This window comes from Monodelphis domestica, chromosome 8 (assembly GCF_027887165.1).
Source record: "Monodelphis domestica isolate mMonDom1 chromosome 8, mMonDom1.pri, whole genome shotgun sequence".
Lineage (NCBI taxonomy): Eukaryota > Metazoa > Chordata > Mammalia > Didelphimorphia > Didelphidae > Monodelphis > Monodelphis domestica.
In genome coordinates this window covers 154,618,667-154,645,806 of record NC_077234.1, presented here as the reverse complement: position 1 = coordinate 154,645,806, position 27,140 = coordinate 154,618,667, and the positions used below count along the sequence as shown (strand labels likewise).

The following is a 27,140-nucleotide window of genomic DNA, read 5'->3' as shown; positions in this document are numbered from 1 at the left end:
TCAACAGAATCAATGAGTTTCTTCCCTTTGTAGAATCAAATGCCATTTCATCTTAATAGAACTTCTAAAGTTTGCCATTTATATATATGCATATATTTGTAATTCACATAATTGCTTGTATTATAGGCCATATGCATTTTACAGATGAGTGGATTTGTCCTGGCACCTCACTCTGACTGTTTTACTTCTTAGGATAATTTGGAGTTCAAATGATCATCTGAGAAGCCTGATCTGGATTCCTTACAAGTCACATTGTGAACCCTGCTTCAGCAGAGAAGCAGAAATCGGAGGTAATCTTTTAAACCTCAATGACTATAGAAGGAAGCTTTATTTTTAATCTAAACGTTTTAGATGGATTGAAAGTTTCCTATTTCAAGTGCTTTAAAATGCGAATGTTGCTGAAGGAATGGCAGCTATGAATTTAGTTGCAAATGGCAAGTTTTTTTAAAGGATAAAGAATATCTTTGCATTATGGTTTTACATAGCATAATTTTGGCTTATCTTTACTTCTGAAATATATTATTTTTCTAGGGAAGGACATACATTTCAAACATCTCATAATATTAAACAATGTTGAAGTGGTGATAGATAGAAAAGAAGATGGAACATAGTTTGATTTTCTGTGTCCTTGAGTCAATGTCCTTGAGCTTGGAGTATCAAACAGAATACTTAAGTATTTGAGAGAAATTAAACTGTGTTTGGGGATAAAAGTTGTGAATACGAGCTTTGCCCTACTTGAAAATAGATTATGCTTCAGAAGTTTGTGTGTAAATTAGTTGTTTGAATGGCACAACTTTTTATCATGGACCTATTTTTTTGCAAGTTAAAGTTAGGTTCCTAGGCAGAGCCCACAACAAGCTATTTAATGAATAATCACCATCTTTTCAAAAGCAAGGAACTAAAACATTGTTGCCCTGTAAGTAGTTACACCAAATAGGAAAAAAAACCCTAATAACATTGAATAAGAATTTGTTTTATGTATGGTGTCTTGGGAATTAAAGCATGAGGAAAGGCCTTTTTAATTAAAAGTATGAGGAAGAAACTGGACATTTGTGGAATTATCCTAAGGAACCTCCTGGGCATGTCTAAAGTCTCTAAAGGTGGATGGTTCTGTTTTTTTATTATGTCAAATCAAAGCGGAAGCTTTCCTTTTCCTTGAAATGGAATTACTAGAAATAGCCTTATGGTTATCAGGTGTCATTAGAGCTATTTTCTGTGTTCACAAATGGAAGAGGAAAGGAAAGAGGGTGCAGGGGTGAGGGAAGACGGAAATAGAAGTGAAGGGAAATAGAGGGAAAATGAGTGTGTGTGTGTGTGTATGTGTAGACAGAGAGAGAGAGAGAGAGAGAGAGAGAGAGAGAGAGAGAGAGAGAGAGAGAGAGAGAGAGAGAGAGAGGATTTTCTTGGAACAAATGGAAAAATTCACAGGCTGCTTCTTAAGTAAAGACTATCAGAGAAATATGTGATTAAAAATGATGGACTGGTCATGCTCTGAAAGAAAAAGGAAACATGACAAAAAGTTTTGGAGCTGAACAGATCTTAGAGATCATATAATTCAACCCACTCATTTTGCAGATGAAACAGCCCAAGCTCACATGGTAGCTCTAAGTAGCAGAATTAGGATATAAACACAGGCCTTCTGACTCCAAATTCAATAACCTTTCCATCTTCCCACACTGCCACCCTTCAAGCTAGTGGAGAGTCTTGTGCTCTCTTTTTCAAGTCATACCTTCTTAATGTCAGCATATTCGTTGGACCATCTGGTGCACTTATATGAGAACATGAACAAAAGTCATATTAGTTGGATACCCACAGATGAGTAATAATAGATATCACTACAAGGGACATCCATATAAATGAAAACAGAGGTTCATTTGTGTGGTTGAAAAAGTAGGAAACTTTGAAGAGGGCAGGAAAGAAGAAACGGAATTAACGAAGATTCAAATGTGTGTGTCAAATAGATTACTTAAAGTATATTAGCTGAGCCATAACTAACAAGAAGATGGAAGAAAAGTGGGAAAGACAGCAAGTATAAAATTCCTCTGAGGGTGAAGGAGAAATCAGCATGATTTCTCTTACATCATGCTTCATCCATTGACTCCTTCTGTGTCTCCCAAAACACACTTCAATTAATTTGCTTTAAAAAAATTTTTTATTTGACCCTGATATCTCCTTAAATTGCAATCTGGTATCTTTTCTCCCTTTCAGAACCAAATGACTAGGAACATCAACTATATTCATTATCTCTGTCTTTTCCTACTACCTCTCAATCCTTTACAATATAGTTTCCAAAGGTCATCACTCTGTGAAAACCAATCTTGACAAGGCTATCTATGATTTTACCTACAAAAGCCAGTGACCATTTCTCAGTCTTTATTTTACTTCTCTGTAGTTTTTGATACTATCAACCATCCCTCCACCTCAAAACTCTATACACCCATTATTTCTGTGACACTGGTCCCTTTTTATTCTCTTCCTACCTGAATGACTGCTCTATCTCAGTTTCTTTTGCTGATGAATTCATCATCTTTCTTTTTATTTTGAGCCCCCGATTTCTCTACTAGATTCTTTTCTCCTCTCAGTGATCTAACAAGGTTCCCAGAGTTCAACTGTAATTTCTATATAAATGATTCCCACATTTATATGTCTAGCTCTAATCTCTTTCTTGAACTTTAATACCACTTATCTGGAGCCTGCTACTCATCTCTGCCTGATTTTTTTCTCACACATCACCATTTTATTTTCTGGGAATAAAACTTATTCTTCCTTTTTTTAAAAAAAACTCTTCCCCATCACTTTTTTTAACCCTTACCTACTATCTTGGGATCAATACTGTGTAGTATTTCCAATGCAGTAGAGTGGTAAGGGCTAGGTAATGGGGGTTAAGTGATTTGCCCAGGGTCATTCAGCTAGAAAGTGTCTGGGGTTCCATCTCCAGAACCCAGGACCTCCCATCTCAGATCTGGTTCTCAATTCACTGAGCTACCTAGTTGTCCCCCTGATCCCTTCTTCAATATTTTTATTCTCAGTTTTTGAGACTAGTTTTTGTAGAAGAAGTATTAATTGTTCTGCAAATGTTTGATAGGATTTATATATCTGTCTGAACATGGTTCTTATTTTCCTTCTTTTTTTCTTCCTTTTTCTTCTTGTGCTTGTACTTGCTCTTATTCTCTTCACTCACTTCCATTTCCTGGCATATTTCTTTCTCTCTTTGACCTCGCAGGGAAATATGCTTAGTAGGGAACTATATACTTTGGTATTGTTTGTCTTTCATTCAAAGAGAGCCAATGACATAATGGGATAATGTCTTGACATGCTGTGAATTGGATTTAAGTGAGGCTGAGTGGCACAAAGTTAGCAGCCTTGCTTTCTTCCAGAGTCTAGTGGCAAGACAGAAGTCAGGAGGACTAAGGATGGCACTCTGTACCCAGCAGGGCGAATACAACTAGTTATTCTTTTTTTTATTTACTTATGTGTTTATATGAAAAGCTTACTTTTGAAAATATTTGATGTAAAGAAACATGTATATTCTTGATTTTTCCCATTGAGAAGAAAATATACAGATTTCATATTTGAATCTGGAAAGATTCTTAGAGACTATCTACAACAAGGTGCTCATTTTACAAATAAGGAACTGGAACCCAGAGAAGATAAGTATTTTGATCATAGGTAGTAAATAGATTAACTAGGATTTGGACTCTTCTCTTCTGAATCCCATCTAATACTTTTCTCTCTGTACCATGCTGCTTTCCAGTGTTCCATTTCCCTTTTTATCATGCTGATAGATTTATCTGGCTTTGAGAGAGAAACATAAAAGTCTCCTAATATAATTGTGTAACTAGGCTTTTTGTTTGCAGCTGAGTTATTCTTTTATGGATTGGCTTTCTAGGGCATTTTATGTATATGCCTTCAATATTGACATTTTTATTGTCTATTTTTTGTCTAAATTTTTTACCTTCTCTTGTTGTTTTATTGTCTAACTCTTAGAGATGCTAATTCATTAAATATCAGTTCAGTGTTGTGTGCTGGAGTCATGTTATTTCCAATCCCGAGTCCTGATCTTACCTTTTGCTCTTATGATCGCTCACTGCTTCTAAGCCAGGTTACCTGTTCCTTTATCTAGGTCATTTTTATGACTTTGGGTTCTGGACATTCTTAGAGACTAAATATCCTTTTTTCCTAAGGTGGGATGTAGTTCTGGAAAATATAAATTATCAAAAGTGACTTCTTATCATGCTTATTCCCTTCAGACAAAAATTCATTATAATATCCCCCCCCCCCTCTCTCTCAACAGACCCCTACCTTTCTCATGGGAATATTCTTTAATTAACCCCTCCTTTCCCCCTTCTTCTAAGTGAAGAGTCAACTTTCAAACCCTTTATCTCAAGCTCTCCTACTTATGGCTTTTAGTTTATTCTTCCATAGAGGGGCTAATGAAATTATTATTGTCTCTTTTCTTCTTACCTTGAGGTTAGGGGAATATTGCCTAATTTCCTTTGTTTCTTGCCTTATCTCTTCCCAATTGACAAACATGCCACTGTGCTATCCCTCTGAAAAAGATATGATAATAAGGAAATGGGAGCTTGAATTCATGAAGTATTCATCTCCTACTGTTTCCCTTATGTTGATTATTTAAGTTTTCTTGAAATCTTTAACCCCTTATTTTTTTAACCCCTTACTTTCTGTCTTAAAATCAATACTCAGTGTTGGTCCTAAGGTAGAAGAGCAGTAAGGGCTAGGCAAATGGGGTTAAGTGACTTGTTCAGGATCACACAGTTAGGAAGTATCTGAGGTCAGATAATAATACAGGACCTCTTGTCTCCTGGATGAACTCTACCCACTAAGCTACCTAATTGCCCCCTTAATCTGTGTTTAAAACTTGATTCTCTCTCTTTATTCTTCTTTTATCCCACAAACAAATTTAAAACATTTAACATGATAAAATTATTTAATTGCTTAGTCTTTTCTTAATGATTATACTTATTATTTTTTGGTGTTTCTACTGTGTGAAATATACCCAAGATGAATAGTCTGTTTACTTCTTTGATTCATGAATGCATCAACTATTTCTTTTGTTGAAAGCTAGTTATTTTTCAGTGCTCAGATTTTCAGGAGAAATTTTTTTTTTTGGTCTGCAACTTGAGCACCTATGCTTTTTGGCATATTCTATTCCCTTCTTTGCTCTTATTTCTCATTAGTAATCTGGATTTATTTAAATTGATGTTTTGATATACCTGAAAATCTTTCTTTTGTTAGTTGTAAAATTTGTTGTTTAAATCCCATATTTTAACCACTAAGTATGTTCAAGTTTTAAACATGGAGTTTTCTCTGGCAATGCTCTATGGATTCGATGCATCAGTACTTTATTGTTTGTAGTCATAGGTTTGGGAAGGTTCTCATTTATTATTTCCTGAACAATAGTGTTCAGATTTTTAAAATTATTATCTTCTTTTGGGACATATGTATTCTTTAAGTTTCAATTCTTTGATGTTCTTTACGTGATCTCTGTACATTTTGTCTTCAATATTAGTTACTTTGAATTGTACAAACTTCATATGTTCTTGCCATGTTATTGATTTGTTTATCCTCTGTAAAAATTTCTTCTACTTATGTAGAATTTTGCCCAGATCCTTTCCTACTTTGGCGAGATAATCCATCTTGTATTTTTACATAGCTCTTCTGCTATTTTCATAAATTTTGCTTTGATTTTTCAAATTAATTTCTATTGTCTGACCTTTTAAAATATTTCATTTCTTCTTTGAACCATTTTGAATTTTTTTATGGTGTTCCAGAATTTCTTGGGAACATTCAGAATTTTCTCTTGTGGCTTTTTAAATTTAATTTTCTTTATGATATTTTTAATACATTAGAATCTTCAATGTTTTAAAATTCTTTTTATCCTTTTCACTTTATGTATCTCATCATTGATTTTTCTTCATGTAATATAGGCTAATTTTTCTATTTTTATTTCTTGATCTTTTGGTTTTTATCCCTTTTCTTATATTCTCAATAGCTTTCCAGAGACTTCCATCTCACTCCTGGTCCCACCTAACTTCTTTTGCTATTGTGGTGGCCATTCTGCCCACATGGAGAGTGTGCATCTTTAGCCTTCCCAAGTGTTCAGGGGTATATGAGATCCCAGTGAGTTTCCTCTCCAGACTGAATTTTATGGGGAGAGGATTGAGACTAGTTGCTTTTCTCTGGCTTGGAAGGTATTTCACCTCCAGCTGGATCTGTATCATGCCTTATTTTGCACATTCTGACCCTCCTTTCTGTGATTATAATTGATGTCATGGGGGTATCTAGGAAAAGGCTACTAATCCTTTAGTGATGCATACAGCTTGTGTGGTTGTTTATATTGGCTATGTAGACTGAGACCTTAATGTAAGTTCTCTGTTGTTATTTCATGAGCTTTTTATCTTGTGTTGGTACTTCTGGCTTCTTATTTTGGGCATTTAGCTATAATTTCTCTAGATCTGGTTCATATGTTCTTTTCATTTTTGGAGGTTGAAGAACTACTTGGGAAAAGAACCACTTCGCTAACTTGCCAATAACTTTGTCTTAAATACTTTACTTTTCTCATTCTTTGTATTAACTTATTTTTGTACATATTCTATGCCCCCAGGAGACTTTAAGTCCCTTGAAGGCAGGGACTATTTTATATTTGCCTTTGTGTATCCATTGGCCAACATAATTCCTTGTCCATAGTTAGAAAGTAAGTGCAGTGGGTAGACCACAGGGCCTGGAGTCAGGGAGATCTGAGTTCAACCCCAGCCTCAGACTTTAGCTAGCTTGAGTCATTTTTACTTTCTACTTCCATTATTTGAGTCATTTAACCCTTATTTGCCTCAATTACTTATGTGTAAATAGGGACACATTGGAGAGGGAAATGGAAAACCAGTTCAGTATCTTTGCCAAGAAAACCCCTGGTCAAAGTCCATAGGGTCATGTAGAGACAATGGAACCCTAACAATAAATGTTTGTTAATGTGAGGCTCAATAAGGAGTCTTTACTCTTTGAAAAGAATTCAAAGGGAGTAGATAGAGTGCATATATGGCATAGCACAGATGACTGTTCCACTGGGGGTGGTGGCCTTGCCAAGAACAATGTCAATGAGAACAATGTCAATACAGTAGATAGTGGAGAGTGTTGGGCCTGAAATCAGGAAGGTTAGAGCTAAAATTCTGTATCAGACCCCAGCTACATGTCCCTGGACCATCCACTTGGCTTCTTTCAACCTTAATTTCCTTATCTATAAAATGAGGATAAAAATAGCACCTACTTCAACTGGGTTCTTGTGAGTATCAAACGAGATAACACATGGAAAGTGTTTTGTAAACCTTCTTCTCCTATACTCAACTTTACTGAAGTAGAAATGCCATTCATACTTCTATGGAGATTCAAATCTCTCTTCCAATCTCTAATCTTTCCTGCATTAATTATACCTAAGATTTACCAGCCAATGGATATTCTTTTATAGAAAGAGGAACAAAATGGTGGCAATCAAGTGATAGTGGGCAGTGAGGATGGAGGTTGGGGAGGAATTAGATTGAATCAGAAGACTCAGTTAGCTCACACTGTTGGATGCAGACTGTAAATCACTTCCTTTAAAAAACAAACAAAAAACCCTTTTACCTTCCACCAATGCTTGTATTGGTTCTGAGGCAGAAGAGCAGTAAAGACTAGGCTATAGGAGTTAAAAGACTTGCCCAGAGTCCCATAGCTAGGAAGTATCTGAGCTCAGATTTGAGCCCAGGGTCCCCTGTCTCTAGGCATGGCTCTCAGTCCACTGAGCCACTTTACTGCCTCTTTTAATGACTTTCTTTGTTTATCTCCTTCCCCTCAGGGGCAGGAAGGAAAGATGTTACTCAAGAGTTTGGAAGTTAATGAGTTGAGTTCCTGTTTCCTTGAATGCTGTTAGGGATATGGAGTTATCAGTCATTTAATAAGCATTGAGCAGATGTCCCAGAAAGGAATTTCCATTATGCGACCAATCATCACTCTTGGCTCTTGACAGCTTTCCTGCCATGTCTCTGAATGCTCCATGTAACAATAGCAGTCCAACAAAGTTTCAGAAGAGGACAAGTGGAGGAGGACTATCTCCATATGAAGAATGGCAGACTGCCCCACTCTGCCCTAATCCATGATGTAAGACGGAGAATTAACTAAACTCTCTCCCTATAATTCTCTCAAACAGTCCCATGAAGTTGAGTTTAAAATCTGTCACCAACTGGTGTATTCTAGGTGGTGTTAGTCTGAGTCTTTAATTGCCATAACAGTATTCTCTGGTCTAGTAGCTCAGGAACCAGGGCTAAACTACCCTGAAGACATTTTAGGTTAGAAATTTCCTGAGTTTACTAAGAGACAATATATCTTCTGATCCAGTATATCTTAGGTTAGGGGAGGGGAGGGAAGTTTGGTGGTGGTAGAGTGTCTGACCTTGAGTTGAGTAGAGGGGCAATGTGTAATCAAGTATTTGTAGGGAGGAACTTGGATCAGGAATATGTAAAGGTGAATTTAATATTAAAAGGAAGAATGATCTTTATTTTTTGGGGTTATATTTATACTAGGATTATGGAGATGGAAATGGTAGTGACATGAAAATTAAAAAGAAAAGGAAAATTGTGGGAGCTAGAAAAATAGCTTCTATTGTCATTAAGATTTGATGGCCTTGAAAGAGATAACAAATTTAATGGCATCATCACCTACTACTTTGAAAATGGTCTTTGACATTGACAACTGAAGTCTGAGCTGAAAGAGGAAATCAATTTACATGCTCCTTGCAGAGCTTTATCCCCATTTTATTCTAATTAAAAATAAAATATTAAAAAATAGTTGATATATTTTTTAGCTGCTATTCTCAAAATCCTTCAAGATTCACCATAATAGTCCTCAATATAATAAAAATGCATTTGAACTCTATATTTAATCAATAGGAAATAATTCTGTACTTTCTTCAGACTTAAAAAGGGGCAAGAGAACATTTAATTTCAAGCTTTAAAAAAAAGATTACTGTGAAGTGTTATCATTTTTGACATTAAGCACTATGATTAGTCCCAAAATAGTTTTCTTTTAGAAGTGATCTTAGTATCTGTGTTAACATTAACATGTAAAAAAGATGAGTGACTAGGTTTATTATTAGTAAATGGAAATGCTATTAATGCACACACTTAACATTTCTTGTGCAATCTTATCTATTTTTAAATATTCTTTAACATAATTATATAAAAGCAAATTCAGTCTTAATGTGTCAGATAGTGTTATCATCTTTCAGGCAGCACTCCAAGGTTAATAATGTCTAGGAATATAAAGTGTTTTTGACTATAAGATTAGACTTCTTATTTGAAAAGGGGCTTTAAATTTCATTTCAAAAGTAGATTTCACGCCCCATGAAATTTAAACTATGACATTTAGAAAACATTCACTTTATTATAATGCAGTGAAAAATTACAGTGCACAGGACTCTTGTTCCATCCATCAAAACTACTTGTCAAAAAGCAAGGGGAGTATTTATTTTTTCAGGTAGAAACTATGGGATCCACTGAAAAATCAATGCCTCCAACTGTTCATCCTGAAGTTAGGCAGAAGTAATTACTACTTCAATTATGTTACAGTCTGCTTTGAAAATAGGTCCAAAAATTGTTTTCAGTCATATGTATGTTTAGGTGACTTTCAGTTGATAAGGTTTCCTTTTTGAGTGGCCTGTTTCAGGAAATGTTTCACATTCTGGGGAACTAGGAAAAAAAAAAAAAGCTTTGATGACTCTTGTTTTATGTTCTCTAGCGATTAGGTTGGCATCACTAGTTAATAATGTGATCTCAAGGCAGAAACATGTGATACTGTTAATATTGATGTTCAAGTTTCATTTGCCATCTCACTTTTGTTTCCTGACTGGCCTGGGAACAGAGCTCAACTTGCTACTCTGCAGGGTTCTCTTTTAATTTTTTTTCTTTTTTAAAATGAAACCTTTCTGAACAATGCAAAGATCCAAGGAAAGTCCTAGTGACTTCCAAAGTAATTCAGTGCATGAGGAAATGTACTTTGCAATTTAGGGATCATGCTTATTCTGGTCTGCAATTGTATTATAATTTTATATATACTATTTTCATATTTTATATATACTATATAATTTTATATAATGATTTTATTTCTCAACTATTTAGAAAACCAGTTAAAATGAATGTTACTTATCTTCACATACACACATCTTTTATATAAATACAGATATTCACACACATTTATGTGTATTTACATATACATATAAATGAATATATATGTATACACATAGCATGTACTCCTTGTTTTTGTCCAGGCTAGTCATTATGGTGAGAAAGACTATAAATCATTCATTCCTTTAATATAATGTGTTCCTTAAAATTTACAATATCATTTTGCATAATTATTATTGAATAATATTTCTTGCTCATGAGTCATCTAGTGTCATATATACATACATGCCTGATATATATATATATATATATTAATTGAAACAAATATATCTTTCCTTTTCCCAAAGGAAAAATAAATCCTATTAGTGCCTTAATATTTATGAACAATTAAATAAGTCAAAATCCCATTAATTTTGTCTTATGTGAACATATTCAATGAATTGCTAGACTTTAGAGTTAATATATTTTCTATATTATTATTATTGTTAATTTTAGATCTCCCAAGTTATCAAATTATTTCTACCGTATAGAATCAGACAATTGTAGATCATAAATCACAGTTCATAAAGGTAGACATCCAAGATAAAATTATTCAATTTTTTAAAATTTTATTGATGAGAAAACTGAGGTCTACTGAAGTTAAGTGACTTCCCCAAAATCACACATATAGTAAGTAACTGAGTCAGGTCTTCTGAATCCACATTGGGTATTCTTTTCATTACACCTTGATTTCTCTATATCCTGAAATAAATTGGATACTACATGAATTTTTTCCCCCATTCATTACAGAGTACAGGACACGTAATAGATTTTTGTATTCAGTCACTTGTAGGAAATCACTTTCTATTGATAAGTATTTTGGAACGAGCATTGTGAGCCAGCTTTTCCTGTGATTTCATTTTATTGGGGGAATTGTTCTATGCGTTTAAATGACCAAGGCTTAATCCACAAAATACAAGGTGGTAGTGGGACTTAACTTCCAGCTACTTTCATTAGTGGAGGTGATGATTCCTCCCTGAGATGAGTTTCCCTCATGGTGATTGCTCTCTTTTCTACATCTCTCCAAGGACTTTATGGTGTCTCAAAGAATGGTCTGACACTCAAACCCCATCAGATTTAGGATTAGAAAACCTCTCTCTTCTAATGTGGTTCTACCCACAGTCTGATTGTTTCTTGTCCCTATTTCTGTACCTCTGACTCTACTTTCTTGTTACTTAATCCCCAGGCATCTTTAAAAGCCCTGTTTATTCCTTTAAAAGTATTTCAATGAAATGGCCCTACCTATGATGTCTGTCTCTTCATATTGTGGAAGTTAACAGAGGATTAGAGTTGGAATAGATTTCGAAAGCCATCTGGTTCAACTCAAACTTAAACAAGACTCCCTTCTCCTACAATGCTGAAAAATGCTCATATTGTCTTTGCTTGAAGAGCTTCAGAATGGAGAGCACAATACCTTATGAGACAACCAATTCTTTCTGGAGGTAGTACTGATTGTTTGAAAGATCTTTACCTCCAATGTAGATTTGTCTTTCAAAAAATGCTCTACCCTTTGGGGACAAGAAGAACAAGTCTTATCTCTTGTTCTGCTTTTCCCTGGAGAGTAAAAGATAGATATCATCCTGGTCCTGTCACTTATTAGTTGGGTCTTCATAAGCTTCGGGTTCTACATCTCTAAAAAAACCAATGTGCAATACTAGCCAAATTGTTGAGTTTGGAGTCAAAGGAATTGGATGTAAATCTCTAGATTCCCCAGTGATGCCAGATATTAGCACAGGTGACTCATGGACAAGCTGTCTAATCCAGATTTCCACTGAATAGATTTTGCCCCAGGTGAAAGTATTTCTCATTATAGCTAACCCAACTCCTCTTCCTTGAAAAAAGGCCCATCTTTTTTTTTTTTAACATTGGTATTCTTCCCTGTATGCTATGTAGTTTTGAATCAAGGAACACCCAATATGTGTCGAGTTAAAGTTTTATCACAGGACAAAGAAGAAGTACCTGCCTTATAGGTACAAATTGGTTTCACGAATTGCATAGGAGAAATAGCATAGATGATGTCTTAGCTTTGGCATTTGCTACTGGAATTGCTTCGGCTGAACAGATGGAAGAACCCAATAAGAAGGTTCAACGGCTGAGATGGCAAGGCACTGTGGAGTGCTTAGGGCGTGTTGGAGCACAAAAGACAACACAGCCATCCAATGCAGCTGAGGAAGTCTCCAGGTGTAACGATTTTTCGTGCCACTGGACCCAGGCTTCCAATGCCAAGAGAGTGGGACTGTCTCTGTGCATAGACTTTTCCACTTAAATCTTCATGCACAAGTGTCTTTGTGCACAAAAACACACAAAGACAATAGTCATCCTCGGTTACTGAGAGACTACTACTATAACTATAATCATGGGTAAAATAATTCAGCCTCTCTTCCTTCAATTTCCTCATTGTGTCAATTTGGATTTTTCACCTTTAAATGTGTGATTCTTTGAGCATGAACATGCTAACATTGCACTAGATCTATCCATTTTTTTCTGTTTTTCACTCTACTTAACTATCTTACTTCCTTTTCCAGTGATTCTTGTCCTTAATGATATCTTTTGTGCCACTTTTCTTGTGAAAATCCACACTAGTAAAATTATTCTATAGATTCCTTCTTATAGCCCTTGGCTCATAGTCACTTGTAATTTTTATTCCTCTAAAATTATTTTTATACACATGAGATATTATATGTAACACATATACACACGTGCTTATACACATATGCACATGTGTGAATTATGACAAGTGCTACTAATAGTCTCAAATCAAGAGTGAGAAGAATTTGGGTCAGGTCACATTTGAGAAATTGAATAATGCTTTCCTAAATCCTAGGTTACTTTTTTTTGCAAAGCCTATGTAGTTAAGGCCAACATTTTCCCAGCAATATTACATAGTGAGATATAGTAGAATAACATAATTTTAGAAAAAAACAAAATGGCAGATGACTCAAGGGCAGTGGAAAGTAAGCTGCAGAATATTACTAAAGTTGACTTTCAGTTGCTGAGTAGTGGTAAAGACATAGAAGGACATGGTTCACAGAAAAAGAAAGTGAGAGTAGATAGAGGAAAATTGTACAGTTCTAGTGTCATGTACATGTGTTTAAGACCAAAGTACAATAGAAATAGAATGATAGGAGATGAGAAGGAATTAAGTCTAAAATACTGATATTTTTGGTAGAAAAATTGAGTTGAAAGGTTAAATGACTTTCCCATGATTTTATGAGGTTTATTTGTGTGTGTGTGGATGACTAACTAGCTAATGAGGTCCAGTCCTTAGAGAATGCACACAGTCTGCCTTCTGTTGTCAGCCTTTGTGGAGGGTTTGATTAGCCTGCTTTTAGAAATGTTTGATGATATTTAGTAGAGGGACTTTCCCCATGATTAAGAGCATGTACAAGTATTCTGTGATTATTTTCCTGTAAGTTTAATATATGGAGCAGAAAAATATTTTAATTGAGCTGGAATTGAAAGTGTATACAAAAAAAATCTCATTTTTAGCTAAAAAGTGGCCATGAACACTTGTCATTTCTGTTTTTATTAAAACTTCTTATTTTTGTTTGTTATTTCTTCTTCTTGGTTCTAGTCATTTCCCCCACTTACTCTCATGCCATCTCTCAAGAAAATATCCTCTTAACTATGGAACAGCTGTGTAGATAATGTCCACTGGAGCAATAACATTAGCACTCCAACAAGATATATCATTATTACTGTTTTCATTATTCTGAGATCTCACCTCAATGAAATATCATTTCTATTGATTCCTAATATTAAAAAGATTCCTACTGCATCATGGACTATTGTGCATGTATCTAGGCACTCTTCTCAATTCACCTTATTAGCTGCCATTGCCCCTTATGCACATTGATCAAATATTAAGGTAATAGAGTCAAAATGGGAAGATTCCATGGCCATCACCAGTATGAATAGTTCTCTATAAAAATTCTGGTAAGGTTATTTAATTTTTTGTTTGTTAGTTGTTCCTTTTATGGTTTAATCCATAAAAGCTCTGGGGATGATCTGAGTTAGCTGAAGCTAATGCAAAACTGTCTGAAGTTTTGTAGTTTCTTTAGTTGCTTTTTCCCCCATTTGGAGAAGCAATGTTGTCCATCCTCCTCTGTTATGTATTGTAAGTAAACTTGTATGTTAGAGTGATGTTGCCCTTTACTATTGTGCCTTTCCATTTGGCAAAGAGATTGAGCACTTATTTTGGCGGAGATCATGTCCGAGTGCTTTTGCACGTTCATCCAATTCAACATGTACTTATTAAGTCCCTACTACACACATAGCAGTGTTCTTGGTGATAGAGATATAAATACAAACCAAAGAAAAGCACTACACTCAAGTTGTTTATGTACTATTGGCAGGATACAACTTGTTAAAGGGTATATTCAGAATAATTTAAAGAGAGAGAGAGATGGCTCACAAGTAAGGGGATTGGACAAAGCTTCCTAAGGGAGGTGACACAAGTCTGTATCAACACATTGAGCCAAATAAAGATTGGGTCATGGAAAACTCTGGAATTTTTAAAATTAGGATTTTGATGGTGTTCTTCTGCTCGACCTAATAAGACAATGGATAAAACTTCCTCTTTGCTAGGTCTAATAATTTAACTTCCATCCTTAATAAGATCTTAAAATCAATTTGATGAATGCAATCACTTTGCTTTGTTTCCTTGGTCAGGATCATGTTGGAGAATTCCAAAGCAACGTTTTTTTCTTTTATATTCCTTGATAAGTAATAGTGTTGACACTTGCAACTTTTTCAGGTCTGGTTAGGAGGTTATCTGGAGTACTGTTTCTGTCTATGCTGCTGCAGTAGTGAATGACACAATATGAATGACTGATTAGTTCCTGGAAAGAATGAAAAGTGAATTTAAATTATATTCTTGGATATTTTGGATTTACTGACCTCTCGGTCAAGAGAATTCTAAACTTAAGTAATTCATGATTTAAATTATAAATGCACTCTGAGGAATAAAATCTTTGAACCTTTAGAGTTGTGGATGGGGGAAGGTGTTCTGTGCTTCCATCTTGTCCCCATTGGTTGCCAGTTTTCCTGGAGATTATTGAAATGCTCTAGGCCATGAAGAAAGGTTATGTTCACTAGAAAAGATCAAAAGTTTTTCCAGTAACTGCTACTGTGCTCTCCACTCACTTCTGCTTTAACTTTTATGAGTATAGTGTTTCAGATCAAAGCTTTTTCTGTGGAAGCATCTAAAACATTCCAGCCAGAGGTGCAAAAAGACATGTGTGTGTGTGTGCTTGTGTGCATGTGTATGTAAAGTCCCATCTGGCCAAAGGGAATTAGCAGTAGAGGCTCAAATGAAGGTTGAGAAAGAAATATTTTAGTTTCAATTTCAGCAATAATGGGGAGTTCTGGTGAGGCTACAAGTTCTTAGGGACTCTCTTATAATAGGATGATTTTCATAGAAAAAGGCACATTTTGTTAGGATGTCCAATTGGGCACAAACTTATCTGGCTCTATAGGTGTGTGTGTGTGTGTGTGTGTGTGTGTGTGTGTGAGAGAGAGAGAGAGAGAGAGAGAGAGAGAGAGAGAGAGAGAGAGAGAGAGAGAGAAAGAGAGAGAGAGAGAAAGAGAGAAAGACAGAGACAGAGAGAGACAGAGAGACAAGAGAGAGACAAAGAGAGACAGAGACAGAGAGACAGAGAGAGAGGAACATATATGTCAGCCAAATTTCACTAGGTCACTTAGTTAATGATCTATTGACTCCACAGAAATTGTTTTACCTATTTAAAAGTGTCATTCTTTGGCTCTGAGGGAAGAAAATTTTGGCTTTAGAAAAGCCCTTGTATTGGACTGACTGCTAGTTTTCCTAATTTCTTTTTCTAATTTTCGTTTTGGTGGGAGAATAATTTGATTTTTTCAGGGATCTATGACCTCATTGATAAAGTTATTCCCGCCAATGTTTCAGATAATCATATTCATCCATGCCCTCTCTCTCTGAATAATACTTGTCCACATCCCCCTATGAATACATGGATTTGAACCCAGAAAGATGAGTCTTCCAGACTTTAGGACTGGTGTTATAGCCATTGTGCCACCTTGATACCCCCATACATTTTCCATATGGTGTCCAATAAATATTCTAGGAGACTTTGACACTTGATATTCCATGGATACCAGTGGAGCACATTGTCTCTCCATTAGTTATTGCTATATTTTGTCATATGACCAGTCTACCTCCTTTTTCTGGATATACATCTCTATGATAATATCCTTTCTGTGGCTTCTCTAATGTATTTATTGATTGGAAAGGTGCTACAGTCTACTTACAACCACTATATGTTTCTCCAGTGGCCTTTAGGTTGATGCTCAATTTAGAATTTGGGGGGACTATATTTTTATAGGACTTAGAACCATATACCATCACTATAAATCATTGTTATTAAAAAGATGAACCTTTGTTTCAGGAAGAAACTTAGGACTATTAAACACATTAAACAAAATCCTCCCCAAAATCAAGCCTGCTTTTTTCTTTCTGTCCAGTTCTGGGTCCTGTTCGTTGTTATCTAAGATGAATATACTAAGAAAGTAACTATTGGTTATCCATTCAACTACTTATTATAGTGTGGACAACAAAGCAAATGAGGAAATACCATGAGAAAAGTGTTTCTCAAAGATTAAAGTGTTATATCCATACTACCTATTATATTATTATGCTTATTATTTTTTAGTTTGATTAAGCCAAACTCTTTTTAGGAAATTGTTTATCTCATTTTTGAGGCTATGTTGTGTTCCAAAGACTGAGTCATTACATTGTAATCTGCAGATGTCAGAGTAAGTTTCATTAGATGACCAATCATTACCAAAAAACAAGGCATAAAAGAAGACCTCCTTAACTAATGTATTTGATACTGCTGTGAAAGATGTCTAATGCAAAATCTGAAGAGACCTTCTTAATGGTGCTTCTGATCACAAATGACAATGTAGATTTTGTTTGAAGAACTTCAAATACTGCCCTTATTTCTGGGAGAGATACAGTATAACATTTTGAGTATTGCTAATATTTTCAAATAAACATTTTGACTTTTTTCTTCCAATGCTTACTTTAAAATACCTTCTATATTCTTTAGCATAGTTTCATTATTACCTAATAACCATGTTCTTCAATGGAAGATAAATGTGATTTTTATAATAGCACACAAGTGATATATGATTAATTTATTATAAATAAATTTTATAGCTGCCTGTTAGTTTTGTTAGTATTTTTTGAGGTTGGGGGGCAGGAAGAAGGCATTTATGAAGCCTATTGAAATCATTGTTATTTATGAAAGTGTGAAGGAGCCATGAATCATAGAATTTTAGAGTAGAGAGGATCCTTAGTCAAAAGATTCATTTTATAGATGAGAAAAATAAGACACAAAATGATTGTGACTTTGTTCAAGATCAGTCAGCAGCTAGTTAGTGGAAGAATTGGAATTAGATGAGCTCTCCTAGTTTCTTGCCCTGCCCAGGTTGATAGTGAAATCAATAGAGTGCCAGACAGGGAGTCAGGAAGACCCAAGTTCAAATGTGACTTCAGATACCAGCTGTGTGACCCCAGGCAAGACATTTAACCCTGTTTGCCTCATTTTCTTCATCTGTAAAGTAAACTGGAGAATGGCTGATCACTCTCACATCTTTGCCAAGAAAACCCCAAATGGTATCAGATATGATAGAAAATGACTAAATAATAATAATCTCTTATCCTTAAAAACTTGAGTTTGTTTTAAGAAATAAAATCTTCCTTTTATAAGTGTTAGGCTATCTTCTAAATTGTGCTGAATGTGAAATCTATGTTCTGGTGTTCAATTCTGCTCATTTTCCAGCTTCATGCTCCTTCTCCTCAGTGTCTAATATTCTCACACTTGACCTTCCCTCCCTGAATATTAATACTTTTCAGGAAAGCATTTGCTAAACTTATCTGCTAAAGTATAAATGACTTGTTAATTCAATTCAGCAAACATTTATTAAGGTTTATCATGTGTAAGAAACTATGCTAGGTTCTGAGGATAAAATGAAAAAAAAAGGAGAAAGTCTTAAATACTTTAGTTTAAGAGATGGTTCTCCAAGGAGTATTTGCATTTTAACAGGGATTAAATCCTTTACTTCTAAGAAATGTCATTCCATCACATACCCTCAATAGTTTCTTGGTCTGACCTGCTTGGTGGGAAAGGAGAATTCCATTATTCTCTCTGCAGTGTTAATTCTCCTTGCTAGAGCTTGCCTCCATTTGGAAATTGAACACCTCACCTCTCTGCTTCTCCTAACCTTTCTAGTTGCACATTGCTTCCTAAGGTAAGGAGAGGATTCTGCCATGAATTCAAACATCTATAAAAAGCACTCCTTAATTATTAATAACTATTAATTAGTTAATCATTACTGAACTCATTCCTTAATGAATAATAAACTATCCATTGGTCATACTTCCCTTGCCCCAGATGTCATTATTCAAATTCCAGCTTCTGTCCTACCTGCCCACAGTCTAATTCCTATTAATTTACTTCCCTCTCCCCCACTTTTTCTTAACAATCTCCCAATTCTAAAGCTGCCAACAACGTCCACTGTGCTCTCTGGCATGACTGATCCATAGATAACAAACTGTCTTTCTCCTTAAATCTTTTACTTTCCCATTCCTTCCACCTTCAGGCCCCTTCCCAATGACAGACTCTCCAGCCATCCTATCCAGCACTCATTGTACATTCACTCATACTCACTGGTCAATATGGGGTTGGGAATATTCCTCTCTTCTCATGGCTACTTCTCATTTCTCTCTCTACCATCATCACTCAGTAACTTCTTATTTGAGGCTTTCATAAATCCATATTACCACAAAAAATGAGAATTCTAGTAGCTGTTATCTAAAGACCTCAGGGACACTACTTTTCTCAATGAGTTCAGTCTTTCCTCCCTCCTCATTTCCAATCTTCATAATAGAATCATCAAAATACATAATAATACTCCCTTAACATTTTAGCAAGTTTCTCAGTTTACTAATTACATATGACATTCTACTCCATCCTAATACAGAAATTGTCATACACTTGATTTTACTCTCATTTGCAAATGTGTTACTTCCATATTCATGAACTATGAAACTCCCTTACCTGATAATGATCTTTACCATTCCACCCTTTCCGCACCCCCAAATCTGTTCATCCTTATTATAATCTCTTAATTCTTTACCATTCAGTTCTTTCCCAGGCCATCATCCTGATTGGCTATACTCTTCTCTCTTCCTTCTAATGATTTATTGAATATTTAGTCTCTTCCCCCTGTCTTGTGCCCTATTTTTGTCCTGACCATGACCATCATCCTTGATACCTCAGGTTTCTGCCCCCCAACATTTCATCACCTTTGTCCTGGGTACCTTCTCCTTCCTTCCCCAGCTTGTCTTCTTAATGAATCAGTTCAAATCTACACACTTCCTTTTCTCTCAAGTCCTTTGCATCCTTATTTGATCACTGATCTTGGTCTGCTAAGCCTCAGCCTTGTAGTCCTCCCACAATCCTCTGACTCCCCTTTTACTCAGATAGTGCTGAATAAAGATTGTGCAAATCAAGAAATCATGCCAACTAGTTTTACCACAAATTTATGTTACATAATGTTAGATGTACTTTCATGGCAACAAGCCAATTCTTTTATACCTCCCTAATTGACTCACTGTCCCACTCACTATAGCTGCTTTTTCAAACTTTTTCATCTCTCCTCATACCTCCCCTAGATTTCTCTCCCTTCACTATTTCAACTGAGAAATTTGCCTCATATTTTGCTGAAAAATTAAGATTATTTACCAAGAGCTTCCTCTTCTTCCCTCTATCTCATCTCACATTACTAACATGCGTCACTAACTCCTTCAACTCTAGTCTTGCATAAGGAGGTAGCTCTTCTTCTTGCCAATACAACCCTCTCCACATACACATGATTCCATACCATCCTGTCTTTTCCAAAAGACTGCTCCCTCTGTCATCCCACTTTTTCACTTCTCTTTAATCTTTAATCCACCAGATATATTCCTACTGCTTATAAACGTGTCCATGTCTCCTTTCCCATAAACAAACAAACAAAAAAACAAAATAAAACAACCCTCATTTGATCCATTCATCCCTTGCTAGATATCTTCCTATACTTATCTTCCCTTTTGTGGCTAATGCACTTGAGAAAGGTGTCAATGATAATGTCCCCACTTCCTTTCTTCTCACTCACTTCATAACTCTTCAGTCTGACTTCCAACATCATAGTTTGATTGGAACAAGTGTTTCCAAAGTGACCAATATTCACCTAATTGTGAAAACTAATGATCTTTTCTCAATCTTCATCCTTTTTGACCTTTCTGCAGCACTTGCCACTATTCATCACCCATTTGTCCTTGATACTTTCTTCTCTTTAGAGAGATTTTTGTGATGCTACTATATCATGATAATTCTTTTACTTATCAGACCTTTTTATATTAATCTCCTTTATTGAATCTTCATATAGGTCATATCTGCTAACCATGAGGATCCACAAAGGCTCTTTAGTGGATCCTCTTCTCTCTTTGTATACCATTTCACTTGCTGACAGCATTAGCTCAATTAAGAACTCTGTGTTGGTGATTTCAGATCTACTTATCCAGTCCTTACCTCTCTCCTAATCTCCAGCCTTAGATCATCTAATGCCTATTACCTGTCACAAACTGGATATCCTATAGACATCTTGAATTCATTTCCAAAACAGAAATCATAACCTTTTCCCCAAAAGGCTCCCCTCTTCCTATCTTCCTTATTACTATGGCAGTTATTACTATTTTTGAGTTACTCAAGCTTGCAATATAGGTGTTATCTTTGACTCTTCATTCTCTTACCTCTCCTATCTCTTGCCAAATCTCATCAATTGTGTCTTTGCATAAAGTCTGATGTATACTTTCTTTACTTTTCTGACATTGCCTCAACTCTGGTGCATGTCTCTATCACCTCATGCCTAGATTATTACAATAGCCTGTTAGTTTCCCTTGAATCAAGTATCTTCCTGCTTCAGTCCAGCCTCCTCTGAGTTATCTAATTGAACATCTTAAAATTCAGGCCTGACTATGGCATTTCTCTCTACCTGCTAGGATAGACAGAGAATATTCCTCTTGGTGCATAAGGATTGTCTAATTGATCACTTGGTGTTTGTTCCTATTTGTGACTTATCTGAAGATGTAAAAAAAGGGCTTTTATCTTCATGGGCAACTGCTGGGTTTTAGGATAATTTTTCATCTAATCTTATCCATCATGATTTTTTAAGAAGTAAGGTAGGATGAGTAAATACCTTCTGTAATGAAGAGAATGAATTCAAGATTTTTGTTATGAACATTATGAAGACTCTTTGAAAGGGGAACCATGGTCAGGTGGATTGGATCACTTCCTATTTCAACTATATAGTAAATAAATACATGGTACTGAATATATTTAATGATTTAATAATATTTTTTCAATGCAGTGAGAGCTTTTAAATTTTTTTTAGTTTATTGGTTTAATTTCTTGGACCTCTGCTCTTTATTGCCTGTACTTGGAAATATGACTTTCTTTAGATTTATCATAATTTTCTCTGCTTATCATTTTGTCAAGCTAGGAGAGTCTTTAATTTTCCCTTATAAGTCAATCTCTTCAATTCTTTTAGCATGTTAATTTCTCTTCCCTGAATTCTCTTTATGTCATGATAATTGTTAAGACAATATTTTCTTGACACATTTCTTTAAGAAAAAAACCTACTATCCATAGAAATCATCATAATGCCATAAGAATGAGTTATGTTTTTCTGAAGCTATGATAAGAAAATGAAAAAAAAGAAATGTCATTTCTATTCATTTCAATAAAATATAAATTATTGTATTATATTTCTATATATACTCCAGAACAAATAAGTGTGCTTTTTAAAAACTTGCTAAAATACAAAGTAGCTTTAACTTCTGTGAGGTTAAAAACATACAACTTATGGTTTCAAGTCTGATATTTGGGTTCCTTGGTTAGAAAATAATGCCTCCTAATTTAGTTTGCTCTGTTGGCTTCTAAAATCAACTTACAGAAAAGTTTCAAGTACCTTAATTACTTGCTGAATATTTGAAATGAGAATACTTTTTTTTGGCATTCACATCCTAACTCCAACCAAAATTCCAGTCTTATTAAACTTTATTCTCTTTCCCACATGCTTTCATCCAGCCAAACCAACACTGTTGTTCCTTTTAGAGGATCCTATTCCTTTGTTCTGGTGGTCTTTCATGCTAAGAATGAATTTTTTTCTCACCTGTGCCTTTTAGAATCCTCTTTTCCCTTCAAAATTCAGTTCAGGTGTCACTTTCTACATAAAACTCTTCCTGATTCCAACATCCCCTACCCTAACATCCTGTTGATACTACCCAGCCCACCCACCAATTGTTTTGAATTTATTTATATATGTTTATATATGTACTGTGTGAACCTGGGAAAGTCACTTGGTCTCAGTGTTCCAAGTGTTTCTTTAAGAATGAAAATGTCAAGAACAGGCTTTTGTAGAAGGAGCTTCTTCACCCAGGGTTCTGCTATACCAATGGAGTTGCAAGTATATACACAGGATCTCGCCCTTCTTAGATTGTAAGCTCCTTGAAGGAAAGGGCTAGATAATTCTTTATCTTTGCATTTCCAACACCTAGCAAAGTGTCTGGTACATGGTAGGGGCACAATAAATTCTTATTGCTTGATTGATTGTAGGATTAATAGCAGTTTTGCCAAATGGGATAGCATGGAATGCAATGCGCTATTTTTAAGGTAAAACCTCTTTGCATTAGTTGAAGATGATACTGCACAAACAAGGAGCCCTGATGTTATATGTTGCCTTATGAAGAAGGCATTCCCATCTTGGTTTTTACTCTAGATGATGTTACACTGCTGTAGACTTTGAGTAGCAACATCGTATACCCAATCATCTCAGTATTGCTTGACACTCTTCCATTTGCTCTCTGTTCTCATGGTTTCCATGTCTCCCTCATGAGTTATTTTACAATGATTGATTGATATATAATGGTGATTGAGATACACACACACACACACACACACACACACACACACACACCAATGCACATATAGTCATGATGTATAGTAGGTAATATAGAGTAGTAAATTTGTTTCTTTGTTTACCCATATATTTATTGAATTTGGTTCCAGGTGGCCTTTCTCCTCAATTTTATTTGCTGGTTCTGCCTCCTGAACATTGAATGTGACTGCTGCCACATAGCTATGAAGAAGTTACTTTAATTCTCTGTTTAAAAATCATTGAAGACTCTGTCTTAAAAGTGTTTGACATTTAATATTCTACAGAAATTACAATTTGTTTTTTAAAGAAAGCAATTGATAATAAAATTTGTTTGGAAAAGAATATTAGGGGATCTCTTTGGCTTCCAAGCAGGTAGAAGCTGGAAAGGGTTGTGGGAATAAGATTATTTCTTTTTCCAAATTGCAATATATTTATTAAGTACCTTCTAAATGCAAGGCACTGTGCTAGGACCTGAGGATAAAAATAAAAATGAATGACATAGTTTTCTCAAGAGGAACTGCTAGGCCAGGTGCTCATTATATTAACTTTTGCTATTTTAATAGAGAGGTTCATTTTTTAAAGAAATGAATGAAAAAGTATGTTAATGTTTTTTTTTCCACTTAATCATGCTTGTAGTTTTAGCCTAGTTTTAGTCACCAGTGTGTTTAATGTTCATAGGTAACAATATGCTAATTACAATTTTATTTATTTTTAGCTGATAAATATATTACTTGGAAGTAGATACAAAAACATAGTCTATGTTTTTATAGCATTTTTTGGCATTTGATTATTCAGTTTTGTTTGTCATATATTTGTTTGTTGGTAGTATGATCTGAATTCGTTTAAAAGGCTAGTTATAAAAGGTTGTCACAAATCTCTTAGTGGCTAGGGAGTATTAAAGAGACAAATAATCCATATTAAACTACTCTGGGACCTCTGAGAACAAACTGGGGTAAATAATGCTAATACTACAGAAATTTCTAGGTCAGGATGGGCCAAACAAGCCAATTGCTTTGGTAAATGTAACATATTGGGCTTAAATGCAATTCACAGGGCTATCAAATTATCATAATCAATTAGCATAATATTTAGAATTTTCTTTCTTTGCTGATTCTAAATGGTTTTATATAACTTGTAATTAAAAGTGAATTTAGAAAATTTTGTTTTATGGTACAAATGCATATTTTATTGCTTTATAAAATACACTGGTGAGTGAGCATTTGGGATGACACGTTTGTTTTTCCATAGCTGAAGAAAGAAAAACAGAAATGTTAAAGCTATTGATATGGCACCACTAACCATTTACTTGGTGACAGGAATTGCAGGGTCCTCTGAGGAACTAAACTCCTTCCCTAGGATTCTTTGATCACAGTAGCAGCATCAGCTGAATCTGCTAAAACTCAATAACAAGTGTTGGTAAAGGGCCCAGAATCCATCTGTGCACTCAGAGATGGAATATAGTAATTCCAATAATATTTGGTGCTCAGAAACCAATGCTTGGCTGAGGCTATCCAGGAGTTTGCTCAATAGATTTTTTTTTCAGTCATTACAAATACACAGAATGAGGAAAAAGGATTTAGTACTTCCCAGAAATGAAATTCCTTTCCTCTAATAACTAGAAGATCTCCAAGAATGGTATGGGGCATTCTCAGGATTCCTGAGACAGGACAGTAATACAGTTTGAATTGATAGTTGGATTTGCAGGCAGGGAGTTGTGTTTAAATCCAATCGCATATACTTATACTTACTAGATCCTTCAAGGTATTTGTCAGCTTGATTTCTCTGTCTTTGAAATGGGGTTGACAAGAATAGCTTCCATTTATATAGTACTTAAGTGCATTAAAAATATTATCTCATTTGAGCCTCACAAAAACCCTCACAGATGGATGCTTTTATTAACCCCATTTTACAGATGAAGAACTTGAGGCAGACAGAAGTTAAGTAATTTCCCAGGGTCACATAGCTAGTAAGTGTCAGAGGCCAGATTGAACTCGTGTGTTCATTTGGTGTTCTGTTCCCTGCACCCTTTAGCTACCATATGAGATAGCATCTAGATTACAAGGCTCTCTTGAGGATCAAATGAGAGATAATAGGTAAAGTGCTTTGTAAACCTTAAAATGGTCAGGAATATTATACTCATCATATTTCTGATATATCATAAATGGAAAACTATTTAATCTTACACTATTGTCCTAGCTGAGTGTGACTTCATCTATTCTTCTAGAAGAATATAATTCTCCAGAAATTGGATGCATTCTTTTAAATTTGGTATTTCTACAATTGGTGTTGTCTAGGCATCTAAAAATTGCAAGCCTTTTCTGGGCTGTGGAAATTAGATCATAATGGTTGAACTTTCTCTTCTTTCATTTCCCACCCCAAAATAAAGCACCATTTGAGGCATTAAGTAGTGGCTGCCTCATCTGGATCTGCCACTGGGAGAGGTTAACCAGGTTATTTTTTCCTCAGTTTCTATTTTCTTATCTTTAAAGAGGGGTAGAATCATTTTAACATGATCTGTCTCATGGAATTTTGTTTAATCAGGAAAGCACATTGTACATCTTAAAGTACACCATGGGTGAGCTATAATTATGAGGCAATGCCATATAATGAAGAGGATGCTGATTTGGAGTCAGGAGGTAGATATTCTAGCTCTGACCTCATCTAGTTTGTATTATGACCATGGACAATTCACTTCATTTCTCGGACCAACAGGTATCTTAAGAAAGAAGGAAACAAACATTAATAAGCACGTACTATCGGACTATTTAAAGACACTGTGCTAAGCCCTTTACAAATATTATGCCATTTGACACTCAAAATAACTCTGGGAGGGAGGCACTATTATCATCTTCATATTACTATTGATGAAACTGAGCAAATAGAGGTTCAATGACTCGACCAATGTCACACAGCTATTTAGTCTCTAGAGGTAAATTTGAACCCAGATCTTTTTGACTCCAGGTAGAGTGTTCTATCCACTTTACCACCTACTGTAGCCCCAATTTATTAAATGGAGATATTATTTACACTATCTGACTTAAAATGTTATAGTCAGGAAAGCACTTTTTAAGTTTTAAAGCCCTTTATAAAAATGATATATTGAGAGGGAAATTCTAATCTCTTTTGTAATTTCAAATGTAAGAAAATATAGCTGCACTTGAATCTTGGAGGTCATGTAATTGGACATAAAAACAAGTTACTGTGCTTTTAAGTAATCAAAATCCTTTGTAGGCAGTCCAAGAAAACCCAAGAAAGGCAACTCCATGGCCATTTTTCCATCTCTAATTACATCCTCTTCATTATAATTCATAATAGTAATTTACTATGTAGCATTTTAAAGTTTGGCAAAAAAAAAAAAAACCTCTTGAAAGTAAGTACTGAAAGGATCATTATTCCCATTTTAGAGATGAGGAAACTGTATTTGGAAGAGTTAAATTGCTCAAATCAAGCAACCACTGAATGTCAGATTTAGGATTTGAACTCAGTCCTGGCACACTTTCCTTTCTACCTCTCTATCAATCTACTTTGAAAAAAGCATTTGCGATGTAATTCAATTTGAGAAATCATTTTTCCCTGAATATTTTTTCTAAGACTTAAGGGGCAACATAATCCTTTATATATATTAGACAAAGGTTGGAAAATATTTCTTGAATAAATTAGTCACTAAGTAAATGAATGTAATGAATAAATAAATATTTCTTGTGTTTACTATGTGTCAAGCACCAGACTAAGCCTGAGCATGATAATTCAAAAGTGAAATAATTCCTGTCCTTAAGGACCTTGCATTCTACTAGAGGAATAAATATATTTAAAAAAGAATGAGTTCCTCAAAGAAGAGAATTATGTATTAGAAAATTGCAAAGATTGTCAATAGAATATTGGGTCATGCCATTAATGCAATTTTTTCAGAGG

At 35.0% G+C, this 27,140-nt stretch overlaps 1 long non-coding RNA gene across 2 annotated transcripts in view; it reads left to right on the top strand.

Annotated features, from left to right (window-relative positions):
- Nucleotides 1-27,140, top strand: part of LOC103093234 (uncharacterized) — a 436,070-nt gene that overhangs the window by 219,807 nt on the left and 189,123 nt on the right. For both annotated transcript variants that reach the window (XR_008914051.1, XR_008914052.1), the window contains one exon: nt 193-290. This is a non-coding gene — a long non-coding RNA (uncharacterized LOC103093234). The remainder of the gene's footprint in view (nt 1-192; nt 291-27,140) is intronic.